The 18,244-nt window shown below is 34.3% G+C and overlaps 1 protein-coding gene across 3 annotated transcripts in view; it reads right to left on the reverse strand.

The window, feature by feature from the left end:
• Positions 1 to 15,245, reverse strand: part of siz (Brefeldin-resistant Arf-GEF family protein schizo) — a 194,343-nt gene extending 179,098 nt beyond the window's left edge. For 2 of the 3 annotated variants that reach the window (XM_076131077.1, XM_076131071.1), the window contains exon 1: positions 14,990 to 15,244. The gene's annotated coding sequence lies outside the window, so the exon portion shown is untranslated. Of the gene's footprint in view, positions 1 to 14,989 lie in introns of all 3 variants that reach the window. The other variant, XM_076131070.1, reaches the window with a different exon arrangement.
• Between the last annotated feature and the right edge of the window lie 2,999 nt (positions 15,246 to 18,244).

Below are 18,244 nucleotides of genomic sequence, written 5' to 3' on the forward strand. Positions count from 1 at the left end.
CCGGTGCGAATATCCACCGCTGCATTTCCAACTTGATATTTCAAAAGCGTATCGTGTCAAAGGGGTTTTTTCCTTTAACAGCAAAGTAACGTGTAGTGGATTACTGTTCGGTGGTATTAGCTCCTCGACTAAACTCTGGTTACGACAACTCGATTGAGCTCTTTGACTATGTAGTACGAGTTTAAGTAGAAAATGCAAGTGGTTTTTGGTACGCGGAAAAAAATTTGGCGCTTATATATCAATTTAGAGGGTATACCCAGTTAAGTGTAGAAAAAAAGATATCGTATGGAACTTTTAATATTGCTAAAATTGAGCAAAGTTCTTTAAAACCTAGCCAGTTATTAACTAGAACTCTTTAATAATTAATTAGATAAAACAAATTCATAATATTTGGCAATGCAGGCATTTTTACAGCTTTTAAGTGAAATCTTCAATTATTCCATGATAACAAAATAAATATGCATGAGATCTGTCTGTAATGCCATCAGGTAAACTCAACTGGACGATATCAGCCGTTTAACTTATCCATAAATGGTAGAATAAAGATATTTTACTATGAAAATATAACAGAATCAACCACGGCATCTATTGTCGTTAGCAGTACTTCACGTATATTATAAAATGTGTAACATTTTCGCCGTAGTATCTGTATCAAACCGTTACAAGGCACGGTTGTTGTTTTTGCGTGCATATTTGCATAGTAGAAACTCTGCAAGTGACGGTGACGGACTGACACAAATAACAAAGTCGCTATTGGCAACAATGAAATGTTTGTGTAAAAACTATTGTTGCATTTAGGTTTTAAATATTTTGATAGTAAATGATTCCTGCAATAAACGTGTAAGAAGAATGAACGAAAGCAGAAAGAAATGAGGTAGTTGACTTAGTTGGCTACTAGTAAAATCAGCAATCAGATTTTCGTTGGGATCAAATGAGTGTCTAGTGCAATGTTCGAGTCTTCAATAATTTTAATTGCAACATCATTAAGGAAAGAATTGCAGAGCCAGAGCATTTTGGTTTCGAGACTTTTACTCTACTACTAGGACTAAGTCAATAAGTTATCTTTAAACCAGTCAGCTACCCCATTAAACTAGGTAGGTAAGTAAGTAAAAGGCTCTTTATCACTCATAGATCAGAATGATGAAAAAAAGACGCACAGAGTAAGTCAGTCAATTAAATCAGAAGCGCCCAATCCGATTTGAAAGTATAAAAAAATAGTGGCATAACCTTCAAGCAATTTAAAACTGAAGTACAAATCAAATCCGACTTAAATAAAAGCCTTTTCACACTACGGCGCGTCCGAAATCAAATAAATGGCTGTGACGAAATCATTTTTGGCTCGTTAAATCGGTCACAGAATTAATCTGTATTTCGGCCTTTTCGGGCAACGTCGCTTGCCCTCATGGCTCACTACTTAATAAGCTTAAAACATATTAAATTACCATATAGTTCCGTTGTAATCTTTTGATTGTCATATGATTCAAGGTTTAACGGATTTCGGAGTTTTGCCAACAGTTTCATGAATAGGGTCGGTTTAGAAGTTAAGTGGTGAAGCTTAGGAAGTCATGGCGTTTATGCAAAACTAAATTTGGTGAGATAATGCGGGTGTGATCCCTCTTTGTGTCACCAAGTTTACAAACGTATACCTATAAACACTTAAATGCATACATAAGGTAAAGGAAATGGTAAACGTGATTTGGGACATTGTTTCAAAAATTACGATGATAAAGAAAAGCCTGTATTATTTTTTTTGAAAATTAACGCTATGTTTCGAACTAGTGGGTACGAATTGAAGAGTAGAAATACTTATTTCATTAAGTCATAATCGTTAGAAACAGTCTTAGCTATAAGGTAGTAGCAGAAATACCTAATTCGCATATTATCCCATTCTGTTGGAATCAGATATGAGTGAATATGTGCATAGCCTAAAATTATGAACAAGCTTACTGCAGCGAAATATCCGCATTGGTCAGTTAATTAGACCTATATAATTACGACACTGCACCTAATAATTTGAAACTACCCTCATTTTATAAAAGACACTGAATACTCTAATAATGACTAAGATAAATAAATTAAAGTCAGTCTTTGCTTAGACTTTCGTCGGCTAATTAATGAACAACGTTAAAACGTACAGTTGACGTGTTGAATAAATTACTTTCCTTGCTAATCACTGACGGGAGAAGACGATCGGGAAATATCTAAGTGACGGCCTCTTCCCCGATTTTATCGTTTAAAATATATTTACGTAAATACTGGCTTAATTCTCTTAAGAATTACACTGAGAGGCTACTTGAGACTAAGTGAGTACTTTAGAAACAATGTTGTCACGATTTCGATTTTACTCTTAATTTCTATGGCAGAATGATGGACCGTCCGTAAGTAGTCTAGCTTACTATTCTGTACCTAATTTCTTCCAAAAAAGTGAATAATTCAGTGACACAGTACAGGCACAAAATAATTGTAAATTCGTGATCCCAGAAATGATAATACAGCAGTTTACTAGCAAAAGACAAAATCCAACAACTATTCAATTAATAATGGACTGCATTTTTGTTCCAGTCTTGTCCGTATCATACCCTAACAGAGGGTTTTCCAATAGCCTATTTCAACAGAAAATCATTCCGAAAAACAAACAAAACTTTTTTGTATCACATTATGTCGGACTTCTCATCCCATGGGTCCTGTTTCCCTTGGATTAGATTCACGGGTTCTGGGGTCCGTCGAAGGGGTAGCCATAGATGTACAATTTATGTGCTTTGATTATATTGACTTCATCGACCATCGATGGCATCGACATGGAAGTGACCTTTCGTCGCTGACGGCACAGCTCTTGGTGCAAAAAATAAAAAGAAGAAAATATATGATGGTCTAGGCATTAACTGCCCCATGCATCTCACCTTAATATAACTCTTAAATTATGCTATAGACGCGATTAACAAGCATTGTTCCTTCTTTTAACTAACTACTATTTATTACTATTCAAGTAAGTACACTTTATTATTACAATTATAAAGCAAGCTAAAACGGGAATATCCTCATTGAATGTGGCCACCAATAAAGATGTGAAACCACGTAAAGAATGCAAGTCTATGAGAACACCGTTTACACATTGCAACCGTGACAGAAATATAGCTAGCAATCATTTAGTGTAAATGTATAAAAGCCATAAAACTTCACATAAGAACGCACAATACTTGCTTGCACAAAAATATAAGGAAATGTTCCTATTTAACACCAACAAATATTCAAGATTTTTGAGATAATTCAGAAACTTCTTTTTCATTGTCACCTCTGTATGAATCGTACCAAAATCCTTTCAATGATTATATTAGGACTAAATTAAGGGAGTTCTCTGCCACAGTCTGAGGTTTCTCAGAGTCCTGGTCATCTATTGCTTAAGCTAACCACTGACGGCGACTGCTATCTAAGTGGTGCATAGTTCCCGAGGGTACGGGAGCATTACTTCCAATTTTGGTAATGAAGGAAACTTGCTGTCTCTAGATTTTGTAGCACTGCATGTACTTACTAACCAATTAACTTCTAAGCCACTTAAAATCTAAGTGCTTTTTTTACGGGTAGAACTAAAAGATACAATTATCACGATACCTCGATGAATGAATGTAAACTTTTAATTGAAATGTGGTTTTCATATTTTCCATTTAAAAGATTTTATAACTGTTTCATATTTCAACTATCCGTGAAATTTTCTCATTATGCTAAATTATTCCGAATCCAGATAATCCGCATTTGATTCATCACGCGATTAAAAGCAGTTACGTCCATTACGAAATGAATTTACATGCTTGTGGGTTTTCAATACCGCTTGCATTCATTTAACAGTTTTTACGTTTGATAAACATCTTTAATTACTACAGTAACTATGAAAACACTTGTTGATTGAGTGTATTTGAATTGCGGACCAGTCTCGTCTGACGACCGACTGCTAGCTGTAGAAATTTGGTATTCACGTGGACTAATAACTCGAATCAAAGAACATACTATCTTCAAACATTCTTTCATCAGAACATAACTTTTTAGTACAATTATATGAGAACATGCCATTATTTTTCATATTAATTAAAATGCCATTTACCAAATCTTATCACTTATTTGCCTACCTTGCAATAATCAGATTCTTAAACCCCTTTACAGTATTTTAAGCGAAATAATCTCATATTACTTTAGTTCGCAATTATCTGATGGCGTCTTAAGCACTTACGTCGGTAGCACAATACTCAATAAGTGTGAAACATTAATTGCGCTATAATTTCCAATAATAATTGCTTTCTTTTTGCGCAGAATGTGTAATAATGTAATAACAGCATCATATGTTTTCTTGTCACGTTTCTTATGTGGATGCCGACCATCTTGTGGCGCAAATCGGGTCAGGTCAATTTGCTGCTGTAATTTATTATTAAAGTAACGGAAAATCTTGTTGCAAATTATATTACCCTCATCTTCATATAAAAAGAGTGTGTTCGGTACGTAATTTCAATGCTGGGAGACGGCCTCCTTTATGTAAGAACATATTTTTCATGGCTCATTGGAGTATAATTGGTATACTACAAGATGATTTAGACATCGTGTTTTACGAGAACCGTTATCAAAAAGTGCTTGCAAGAAAAGTGATAGTGTAAGTATAAAAGTCGGTCCATTAAAAAGAAAGCAGTGGATCGCTAAGTAATCACACATACTCACACAGGAAAACTAAGTAGGAACTATACGAGAAAAGACAAGACATAAAGTACCAACAACTTTAGAAAGAGCGTTCTCGCCTCTTGGGCTATCTTTTATCTCTTTTTAACGTCTACCTATTTTTCGGACGTCTCGCTCGCTAGGCAAGGAGTTGGAATCAACTCTGGCTATATAGTTGTCTTCTCTAATGTGTCCAGTTTTTCCACTGGGCTTCTGAAAGTGAAACAGTTTCGCTGGAGTTCCCTAAGCAATTGATGACTTTTGCAACATTCATTGCAACGAATGTTTTTAGTTTGTAAGTTTCTTGAGTTGGTATTTAAGGTTTTTATTTTCCTTTTGAAGTTTCGAAATAGGTAGTTTTGTAGTTTACACTTTGTTAAGAATCTGTTATTAGCTGTGGTTTAATTTTTGTATAATTTTACAATTGTGGAATACTAATTATTCGACAAATAATTTTGACGTTTTTATACACAGAATCAGGTAACTTTTTCCTAAAAAAAGTTCTCTCATTTCTATTCCAGAATCATACCTTTCTCCATCAATTCCCGTGAACATATTTTAGCAGATATTCTTCAAATCGTCCAAGAATCGTAGAGCGTCCTTCTGGGGTTTACATTCACATTGGCTCAATAAATCCTTTCTAGTGAATCGGTCCATTCATCCCATCTACACGGGCGAATCAACGAAGCGTTTCTTCTTCGATCCTTCGCACTAGGTCTTTGAAACCGCAAATATTTGTTCACATGTCTCAATGTTGACTTGATAAAGGTAATGTAAACGACGTGTGTAACTTCGCAATTGTTCAATTGTACTGAGGTTGATAATATTTAGTTCTATTTGGAGTACGAAACATATTGTCTGCTAAATGTGGTATACAATTTTGAATGTGGTATTTGTTCTTGTATACAGGTAAATTTTTCTTAGCAAAGAATTTGAAGGATGGAACCACTGAAACTACGGAACAGATTTTTAGCCATAGGGTCGGTTTTAATGATACAATGAAATCAAGTTTCAAAATAAGACTGGTATCATTGTTTTCGATACGACTGAAGCCAGGAACTGGCTCGAAAAAAATACAATACGAAGCTCTACAGGCGTTTAATTTGTGATAGCTTTTAGGGTCATAGCACACATGTTATTGATTGAACAATCGACACATAAAACCACCATCAAAGCCGTAACGAATGCCCACCGAAGCGTACAGTGTCCTACGTTACGTAAACCATGCCATGTTTTATCTAGGATAAGCTGTTACCCAGTAAACACTGATAAAACTTATGTTTGGTGACCCTAATGTGGTGTTTCGTAAAGCGTTGTTTAAAGTTTGTGATAGTGTTACGGCTTCTTTGGAATTGTTTAATGTGAGTTGATGTTTTTGCTTCTATTACCTACATGGTAATAGACATAGATAGTATTAATGACTTAATGCTAATTGAGTTTTAAATCGATTGATTTGTTTTTTATATAAATATCGAAAATTTAAAGTACTCGAGCAAATCTGTATAGTTTAAAGTGCGACGCTTTTTTTACTTTGGCCGGTCAAAGTTGGGCCGTACTTTAAAATTCCATAGGTTCCATACTTCTCTAAAAATACGTATTATATAACATACACGATGATATAATGTGTTTAAAATGACAAGAACGTAAAAAAATACAATGACAAGTCGCAGCAAATAAATCACGCTTTCGCTCAAACGCCATTGTTTTCACTAACCGCTACAATTACATGCTAATTCACCAATTTGTACATGAATAGAGCACCTGACTAAACCGACATAACAAACATCAAACAATTGAATGACCCGATGTGATGCAACATTCATTATCATTACAGCCGTTGCACTATTGTTATTGTCAACTACAACCACTTTCCAAGACCCTTAATAGACCCAGCAATAAAGAATAAATTGTCAATATGCAGGGGGTCTTTTTAAACTGGTGATATTACCCACCTGCCCCAGTTATACTTGACCTACGATACCTCCCACGTGAACGTTAAAATAGCAGCAGAATCAATGTCTCCCAGGGTTCAAGTTTCACTGGATGATGTGCACCGTTTATCGTCGCACTTGGCCTCTTTCGCAGAAACAGAAAACAGAGGTTACATTATCAAGATTGTGCTGATTCTGTGCTATTGTTTCCCTGATGACGGATTCACATACGTTTTTTGCAGTTTGTTTTGATATAACAAAAACATTTGGGAAGTTACAAAGAATTTTGTGTTCAGATTGCTATCGGATCATTTTTAATCGTTTTGGATTTTAACTGTTTAAATGAACAGACATTTGCGGGAAGTTTTGTGACCTTACATACAATGTAATAGAATACATTTTCTACACGTGTCTGGCCTGTAGAATAAGGAAGAAGTTTGTTTACGAGCAGACCCTCCAAGCTGCTGCATCAGCTTCTATTTAGCATATTATTGCATTGTCGTACTCATACATTATGCGTATTTATGTAAACTTTTACCTCAGGGAATACCGGGGAGTGTGCAGAATTTATGTGATTTGTACCATGCAATGTTTGTAAAGAACGTTAATACAAGAATCAAATAAAAGCCTGTAAGTACCAATGTTCTAACAAATTCCCTAATAAAATTTAATGACCCAAATCTTACAACAATCAATAGAGAAACACAGTATAAACGAATTATTTTTCATTCAAGTAGCATTTCCCATTTTTTTCGAGTTCAATGAATCGTTAACCATTTAATTTCCACATGAATGGTTCATTTGTCGTGTCGACCTATGAATATGGTTGAGTTAAATAAGAGAGACTTGCGCAAAACGTGACGTAAAAGGATCTATAGACAATGGCCGAGCCTATTTGACGTTTAGTCAAAATGTACAAGCTAATGGAACTGGTTATACTCTGTAATGAGAACAAATATTAAATTTATTTGAAGGAGAGCTTAAAAAATGCTAACAGGAGAATCTAATTCTGTACTGAATCATCTAACAAGTAAATCTAGTCATCAGTTAATTACGCTTGCGGCTGCGGCGGCGCCTACTAATTCTTCTTCATAATGAATATGATCATACGGTAGATAGAATACCATGATACTGTATTAACTAATCAGACTGTTTCTTTAATTTTACTACAGTAACTTTTTTAGGTCTTTCCCAAACCCGCACATGGCCAGCGAGGACTCAATGCCTAAACTCTTCCTCGTTTGGGAGGAGACCCTAGCCCAGCAGTGGGACAGTAATGGGTTAAAAAAACTTTTCTAGGTTGTTGCTGTCATATTACTTACTCAGTTACTTCCCGATTACCTTTTAAATAAAACAAGTTCAAGTCCTTTCTTTGTAGGCTTTATTTCACCGAAAACTAGTTGCTATTGACAATTCCTATACAACAACTATCTTCAATGAAGTCATCCGTTCCTTAAAGGGAGAACAACGAATTGTTCGGCCCAACAAACTTGGCCTAAGCTGTCTCCCATATATGGGTGCATGATGACGCTGGTAAAAGCGGCACCGTGACCTGTACTGAATGACAATGACCGAGATTTCAATCCTTTTCTCCTTTGAGATCGTTATTTGTAAGAAATATGAGTGCGATTTATTTCACGGAGTGATTTCGATACCAATCAAAAAAATAGTAACTACACTTCAAGTAAATTATGTTTAATTAGGTAGCTAGTAGGTTCTTCGAACATACTTTTGAATAAATTATTTTTTCAGAAACCTCCATAACGAAGTTCACAGAACAAAATTTGCTAACGCATGTGGGATAACTTTGACTTAGATATAGGTACATTCTTAATTCTAACAAGAATCATAGTCTCGTACAGGTATGTTTAACTCTTGAGCAAGACAGTGAGGTGTTAGTACAATATAATTGGAAAGAATCCTCACTTACGACACTTAAACGCGTGACGTATTTCAGCAAGTGTCGTAGCGACACGGTTACTAGGCAGAAAAATACAATGAAAATGAAAGGAGTATTACATAATGCCTAGATTTTGCTCGTTGTAAACAGGCAAGCAAATAATGGCTTTGCGGTGAATGATTTTCTTGTGATTGATTTCTTAGGTAACCTAGACCGTTAATCTTCTTGTTTATTACGTAATACCTAGCGGCAGACGCCTTGGCTCTTAGTTAATAAGAAACCTGAAATCGCTTTGTTTGCTACCGGTACAATAAACCTTATTTGTTTTTATGATATTTGTCATGGTTTATGTTCGAAAACAGACGTTCTGATTCAGAGTTACTCATCGATGTTTTGCAAAAATATTCTTAGCTGTTATGCGAAGTCGTAACTTCCTGACAAATACGAAACAGTGATTCTTATGAAATAGGAAATTAGCATATGAATAACGCATGCTGTCGATGACGATGCTAAGAAAATGTAACGTAAGTTACGAGTGTAATTTCCGCATGCAATAAAATAGGCACTCACATCAACTAAATACAATTAACTACAATCTAGGTATTTGAATATTACTGAATTCCTTTGTAATATAAAAATCTCGTACATAAGAGTACCGAGTATCTACCACCTGCAATGAGTATTAAAGCCATTCGCACTCATAACCACTTACGGCAAAGCTTAGATTATTAACCATTACATTTTATTTTACAATCTTCTGCTTTTGCAGAACATTTTCTAAAATATACGGAAATTATTGTGAAATCTTCAACCCTTTACTTTATAAGGAGCTAAAATCATTCCGTGAATAAGTAAAATCAAGTCGTACAACTTTTTAAAGAAACAAATGCAAATGGCATCAAAAGTAAGAAGTGCCATTTTATTTTACCTAAATGTTTGTTTCTAGCAGCTTGTTGTACTAAAAAAGCGAAGGCATACATCAAGTCATACATATACAATTACGGCAATCGTAATTTACAACGTAATAAAAAAATAATCTCGAAAGTTACATTGAACTACTTTTATGGATAAATATTAACAGTGAATAGTTTCGCGATGACTTTTACAAATACATGAAGATATTTGAGCCGTCGACGCATTAGTCATTATAACAATGGACGCTGAAGCGTCCGACACCGTGTAATATTATCTTTTGATATCAAAATATGCCGCGATATAATTCCTTAAGACGGTAATAGTCCATACTGCTGCCTAACAATATATTTTCTTTACTTTAAAAGATTGGTAGATACTTAAGGGACTTTTCTTCAATCTCATGCGATATGGGACCTTAAGCAATAGGTTAACTCATTTTGTAGTTAGTGGCGATAACCGTTAATTAAATCGGAGTTTCTTCCGAGCCTCAGATTTTCGTATTGGATTATGAAATTCAGTTCAGGATTTGCAGTCACATTTACGTTAAGTAAGAACGCGAAACTGTTAATTGCACTTGAATACCAGACACTTTTCACGGGCGTCGCGGGAGGTAGTCACCCAAACTAATGATATTCCCAAGCAAATGATAGATGTCCGTATACCCAGCAGGGCCCTTCGTCTGATTCGATTGAATACTAAAGTTTCACTTAGGTAATATTTTATACCTTCCGAATAGTGTAAGTAAAATAATTGTACCTCAACAGTTATGCGAGAAAATTGAATTAATTTCCAGCAGGGCCCTCCGTGGTTTGAAGGTCTTCAGACCTGTAGTGTATGTGCCTGTATAGCGGTGCATTAGTACCTTTAGATTATCTTCGTTTTCTTGAAAAAAAGTTATTAGTTTATAAGAAATATACCTACAAAATGTTTATAATGCCAGCAGGGCCCTTTTTTGTTTTGGGGGTTTCAGTCCAAACAATCATATTTCCTAGCAGCATTCTATTTGTACTTTTCAAAAAACTTATCGCTTAATTCAAATAATGAATAATAATAAGTAAATAAATCAGATAAAAAAAATCTAAAAAAATAAAATTACTCTGATATCTAAAGATGGCTATACTTATTATTTGATTATTAAATAATACAACAATAAGTATATGCGATGTTATGGTAATTATGATTTTGGAGATTTATGCGACTGGAGAGTGACATAGGCTACTTTTTACCGCGGTAAAACCTCTCATTCATTTGACCACGCGGGTGGAGTCGCTGGCAACAGCTAGTATAACATACAAACTGATTTTTATTTCATTGGTCGCATCACATAAATAATCAAATAATAAGTATAGCCATCTTTAGATATCAGAGTAATTTTATTTTTTTAGATTTTTTTTTTCTGATTTATTTACTTATTATTATTCATTATTTGAATTAAGCGATAAGTTTTTTGAAAAGTACAAATAGAATGCTGCTAGGAAATATGATTGTTTGGACTGAAACCCCCAAAACAAAAAAGGGCCCTGCTGGCATTATAAACATTTTGTAGGTATATTTCTTATAAACTAATAACTTTTTTTCAAGAAAACAAAGATAATCTAAAGGTACTAATGCACCGCTATACAGGCACATACACTACAGGTCTGAAGACCTTCAAACCACGGAGGGCCCCGCTGGAAATTAATTCAATTTTCTCGCATAACTGTTGAGGTACAATTATTTTACTCACACTATTCGGAAGGTATAAAATATTACCTAAGTGAAACTTTAGTATTCAATCGAATCAGACGAAGGGCCCTGCTGGGTATACGGACATAAATGATAGTACTAGACAGAAGATCACCAAAATGTAGGGTCAAACATCTCATCTCGCTCATAATACATCCCGGATCCTCCACGAGTGTTCAGATAGTCCTTTATATTACATCGTTACGTCATAACCCTGAACCAAGCTCCAGATGTGAGACAGCATTGTTTGGGTGTATTTACGACGCGGTACAACGCATGTGTGCCCTAAAGAACGGCCGGGGAAAAAATCTTCGAGGGGCGTTGCCCTGCAAGTGTTACAGATAGTAAATATTCGACGATTGTTTAGTATAAGTTTTATTTTATTATCGTGGATTAATGGAGTATTGCAGCATCATGCTGGCACATGGGATTCACTGAAAACGGAAATTAAAAAAGCATTTCACGGAAAAGAGTTCAATTTCTAGTGTGGCCTTTATCAGTTTCATTTGAAAATTTCAATTCCGGGTTTCACTGAAAAAGAAAACATTTTATTTTTTTTCGTAGCGTAGTGAATGTAATCAAAATCCATTTGAATTCAATAAAAGTAGGTAGATAGATACCTAGGTTAGTTTCTGGGAACTATTGACAATATTGCAGTAATTTTGTTGGGTTGGGAGCTTCATCGTAAAGTTATACTCTTAATTAATATTTTTTAGCAAATATGACTGACATGCGAAATGTAGGCAAGTAATCGTTTAATTATTAGAAAAAAATATTCGTGTTGCACGCTATTATTGGACCATTTAACACAATATTTAGTGTCAGACGTCTGCTTAATTCACTTGGGATTAAGCCGTCATGTTACTTTCCAATGACTCATTGTAAGGCTAGACGCTAAACCAAGGTAGTTTAAAAACTAGACCATGTTTACTGAAACATAATGACGTAATTTAACGCGTTAATTTAGAGGCTAATAGGCTTTTATTAACACATGTGATCTAATCGAGTTTCGTGAAGCGAAGAGGTAAAAAACTAGCTTATATCCAAGTCTATCCAAGGTTGCTCTGACGTGGTCACTAAATATAATTATTGACATTTATCACTCGCCAAAAAAAGAATAAAAATAAAGAATACAGTATTAGGAATAGTTTTGATCTACAATATGCTCTTGACAACATATTGCGTAGCTTAGACATGAAATTGGTACCATAACATTAAATAGGTATTTAGGTACAGATTACGAGCATAATTATAGGGTAAGTAAGTACACAATTTGTTTAACAAATAAATGGTTGTATTTTGTAGGCGGTCCACTATGACAAGATGTATTGATTTGAATCAAGCAGAGGAGTTTTGTAAGGATCGTACTTCCTAAGTGGCGTTCTCTGGTATCTGCCTGCTCCGATAGGAAGAAGTCGAGGTTTTATGTTTTAAATTCTTCTGTTTGAAAATATGGATCCGTAATTTACCATATTTCAACTTTTGCTAAAGACAGATGGGGCTCGTTGGATACTTACATATTTTTATCGGCGCTAAATTATTTTAATGTCCGTGTAATGCTCTTGTGGTTGTCATAAATTACCGAAATTACTTATTGCAGAATGTACTTCTTTTATTCTAGATGCTAAGGTCCGGTTTGGACGCGTGGGTGGAATCAAAAAGACTCGTTTAGCAACGTTTACTTTATCTTTTGCATTTTGAGTGCCGACAAGTGTCACGGCGAGTCCAGTTTCGCAAAGTGTTGAAATATTAACAAGTCGTACTTATGTCGGATAACTCAACTAATCGTTTGCTGTGACTTCACTTGCGTTGCACAATTCTCGCGATTTCACGACTAACTTTCGAAATAAAATCGAGCACTAGGCATTTAGGTAAAATGTCGTTTAGTTATGGAGGTACCTGTGTATAGTACTTAAATACTCAATATTTACGAGTCTACCTAGGTTGGTACCTAGCTACTAGTTTGAGAAACTAATTTACTACCTACTAACATGTTGCTTTTAATGAAGGAGATTGAATTATCAGTTACTTGGGTATACAAGCCATTGGTAATCTTTACCATCCAAGACATAGATCTTTGGTAAGTATTGGATTCACACTAAGTAAATTACTAGTTATTTATTATATAATTTATATTAGTTTGACTAATGTGCCAATATTACTAAAATAATGAATGCACACAAACTGACACTTATTATTGCACACTTAGGTAGTTACACTGTAATAATTATCAGGAAAGAGGTAATATGGAAATAACTGGTCCATACTCAGAAATGTGGAAATGATCATATGATGACAGGAAAATATTTCTAGGTCATTTACCTGTTTCTAACTTATTTATAAACACACTTGATGCCTGAACAAAGCTAGGTATGCTGAAATAAAATATATTATTATTTTTTCTTTAATAAACAATTTTTTCATAATACCTAACAATGGTCAAGCTGACAACAGGAAATTAGATCAGTATTATTATTGAATAATAAATAAATAAATTGAACCCATTAATGCCGCACTGCTGGGCTAAAGATTGCTACTGGAATAAGGGAAGAGTTAGGCCTTAAGTCCATTATTATTGAATATTATATGAAACATTAAAACCTTTATTTCAACTGGGCATACTACTAAGAAGTTGGAGCCTAGGTTATGCAAACAATTGGTGATTTGACATTTTATATAAAAAAACAAACTGAAATAATATAAAAAGTTAAAAAAATAATAACAGGTGTAAAATTATCAATAGTTTAGATAAAAATATAGATTAGTGAGAACCAGTTACTAAATATTTAAGTATCTATTGCGGTGAATTCACAATAATCTTAGTAATGCAATATGCTATCATGAAATAGGTTGGTAGATAATAATATGTTAACATTTTCAAATGTATACTTAGATAAGAATTACCTACATAGTTCCGGTAGATAGATAATTGTTTCCACAATTAAATTAAATCAATTCATTTTATTCACTTATCAGAAAGTGACAGTAAGATAGGAAAAAAATATGTAGTGTAGCTCAGTAATAAAATGCATCCGTTTTAATTTTGATAAAATAAAACTGATTTTTATCATGGTTTTGATAATTGATACCATTATAATCTGTATGTATACCTAATATGTATTTACCAAATGTATTGCTCATAAACAATTTTATTATGAATCACAGCTTATAAGGTGCTTCTACAAAGCTGAGTTGTTTTTTTTTAATTTTATAATTAAGTTATGATGCATCTTTAATATCTAAACACATAATATATTTTAATTTGGTAAAAAGTTACTTTATCTCACAGCCTCATACAAAATTAAAATAAAATACCTATAATATTAAAATTCCGTACAAACATATTACAAAATGTATTGTTTACGCAACTTACGAACTTAACGAATTCAGATAATAAGATTCATATTCAAAAAAAATCATACAGCCAATAGACAGCAAAAAAAAAGGTTGTAAAACTATGGAGTCGAGAGAAACAAACAACTTACTACGATACGAACACTCAAGCACTCGATAAAGTAAACAATCACGATTTTATGAAATAAACTCATGGAAACATTAAAATTCACTTCCAGTAAGCGTCTAATTGGCCGGAACTAATAATATATGCAACTAAATATAAACAATACCAAGCTTCTTTTACGAATTCAAATAAAGGATGCATCGTTTCAATAATAACAATCGTGTCTACAACTTTGAAGTGTGTTCGAAAAATTACTCCGCATGCTTGTAACACTACAATCAAGGTGCGACATACGGTTTTTATTACAAAAAGGAGCGAAAACGAAGGATAAAAGGGGGTAAATATCGATCATACACTCACCACAACAAGATAAGCCGGCGAACTTGAAGTAATCGTACCAATCTACCGCTTTACGTCACGATTTAACACACAAACGTCCACTAAAAATCACAAATAAACACTTCACTCTATCCAGCAGCTCATAAACTTACAATTCCATTTAATTTTCAGTCACAATTTCAAGTAAAAAACACTTCACATCATTTTCACGACGATATTACTTCAACAACTGACACATCTGCCTTTCGTAGAAACGCGGCAACAGACTGCCAGACGGATTCGTTTGGCCCATAGACACGAGCTTTGTCTGTTATTGACTCCATTACTTTTACTACTAACCGGCTAAATTCAGAATGGCACCTAGCTCGAGTAATCCTTAGTAAAAACATAGTATCTTGAACGTGGTTGGGTTATAATTCTGCCATCTATCGGTTTTACTCAGCAACTGTTTAAATACAGTGTTTGAAGCGCCATCTAGTCTTTTAGGAGTAAAATTGCGCCATCTACTGAGTTGTAGGGGAAACTATTCTACCATAGTCACAGTGCTCTTTGCCTAGCTTATGCATCCGTGCAATAGGTGACTCTGTGCAAAATATAGATTTAAGAAAGTTTTAACAATAATTTCACCCGTTGTAAAAATACTTGAATACCTACCCATTTACTTTCTTGAACCTTGAAGTGCTGTTGCTGAATTTCTTCTTCTAAAAAATTCTATTCCATAATGTCTGCTATTATTTAATGCAGCCGAAGAGTTCTCAACATTTCTGTTAAGTCGACTTAAGTTGTGAGTAGGTAGATAGATAGTTGTAGGTTGTACCCATTTGGGTAGCTTGGAATATAATATCAGTTTCAAATGACTAAATTAGGGATATTCAAAAATTCCAAAACGCCAGCCGTATATTATCACAAATGAGTAAATAAATAAATTATCTATTTTCACTGCATTTTAAACCAAATAAATTCACACTAAACAAAATAGGAAGCGTTCCCATAGAAAGAGGGCATTGAGATCAGATATTTTTTGTATGTCTTTTTTAAAGACCATAAACTTTCTGGGAAGATGAGTGTAAAAAAGTCTGGGAGTTGGTTTGGAACTCAAAATGAACTGTTTTGGTACACTTCCGCCCGATGACCGCTGGCGACGAGGGCATTAGGGTGCGGACAGAAAAATGATAAGAGTCGACATTGTGTAAAAAATAACGAACACTGACCTATTAGGCCATCCAATTGCGTCCTGTGAAAAGCGCAAGCTAAAGCCTTAAAAATGTAATCTTTCAATGGACTGTATATAAAAATACAATTGAACCTAGGTCTAATTATATTATTGACCTAAGTCATGTTATTTTTAATATCACGGGTAGGTATAGGTTCGTCGTGTATTTTTTGCTCGAAATAAATAGTAATAAATTTTCTTCCTGCTTTTCTTTGATCCTAGTAGAAACCAAAACCTGTGTTCCTATTTACTATTATAAACTTATTATAAAAAGGTAATTTTATAACACATATTTTAGCAGACAAGATACCTACCTACCGGATCCCTTCATCAAACTATGAATCAATTTGTTCACGGAGATTACAGGTATCATATTATTATAAGAATCGCAAAAGCCGACGTTTACAAATATTATTTATACCTAGTTATACACACCAATAAGCACCTTTCCCTAACCACCGTCTTTGTAGAACGAATCAGCGTATCTTGGTTTATCCAATCATAGCCATTTATCTACATTCCATTCTTAGTCATTTCATATTGACCTACAGTTCGTGTTAATATTGATGCGTCATACTTGATCGGTGGTCTAGCAAAAAACACGAGTAAGCAATATTTTTCACACAAGGAATTTTCATAATTACCATAAATACTGTCTGTACTGACGGTAAATGCTACGGATTTATATTTTATTTACTAATGTAGAAAACTACGTTTTGATAGAACTTAAACGACGAAATATAGAGTTCGTGTTATTAAGCTTCATCATCATATTTAGATATCTGTCCGATTCACCTTCGCTAAGCAAAAGCATAACCCGTACAGCATAATATATTAGGCAGTTTGTACATATAAGTATCATCATACTTATAATATATACAAGCTGCCTTTTAGCCTAATTACCTACTTGAAAATCTTAAACTCATTTATAAGACAACTACATATAGGTAAGTATCATCAAAACCGAATTGCTAGAAAACTTATTTTACTCTTATCTTCAGTCTTAAGAAATGTAATAAAATGAGATTTGACAGAATGCTAAAAAAATTGCAAAAACAGGATACCTTTTTTTCAAACAGCAAAACTTTTAACACTACAGTAATCAAACAAAGTTCTATAAATAATTCCCAATAACTTTTTACAGCTAATAATTATAGCTCGATTCGACTCCACCCCACTGGTAGCGTAAAGAATGTTATTAAGTGGATAAGCTGTAAAAAACAGAAAACTATCTCTATCGTAGAGACGTGATAATTAGTAGATATAGCGGCCGTGATACATCGTCACGGGCAAACACGTTTTTCTAATACTATTTATAGAAAGCTGTTGGTTTTATTGTTTTATAGCTTATTTTTCTGTTGGGGTGTGTGAAATGTGTGTTTTGACTTGCCAAATGCCTAAAGTTTTTTACAGAGATAGAACATGTTCGTGCGAGTGTAATATATTATAGTATTGAAATAAAACAGTTCGTTTTGGCTAGGATGAACGCAACTGCCACCCGTCTGACGAAGTGACCAGCGTTAGCTTAGTGTTGCCAACTCCAACATTCGGGTGCCTGTCCATAAGCGAGACTATGATTATTAAACCTTATAGAACATAACGTAAGCTATTGCATTTTTTCAGAATGTTGGCCCCAATACAATTGAAATATGTATCTATCTGACCACATAAAACGTCCAGGAAGTGGTGTACGTCCTGGTCATCATCTCCTTACTAGTTTCAAGCAAGGATATAATTATGTGTACCATAAGTAAAGTATTGAATATTAAGTATATCGATAAATGGAATTGAAGTCCCTGATGTCTGGAATGAAACCTAATAGAACCCTGCAAAGGATGGTTTTGGTTGGTATTCAGATCAACTAATAGTCGTTTCGCAAAATATTTAGTAGATATGAGCATTTAACAACATACCTTAAAATCCAAAGGGTAATTTGATGATGAAATTGAGGCGCCCATAGCCAGTTGCGCTCACTGTTCGGTAAACGATCTGTGGGTTCTTCGGGCGGCTTGAACCACTTTGACACTAGGTTGACTACTAACCATACGATAAGAAGAAGAAGA

Source organism: Anticarsia gemmatalis, chromosome 25, assembly GCF_050436995.1.
Source record: "Anticarsia gemmatalis isolate Benzon Research Colony breed Stoneville strain chromosome 25, ilAntGemm2 primary, whole genome shotgun sequence".
Taxonomy (NCBI): Eukaryota; Metazoa; Arthropoda; class Insecta; order Lepidoptera; family Erebidae; genus Anticarsia; species Anticarsia gemmatalis.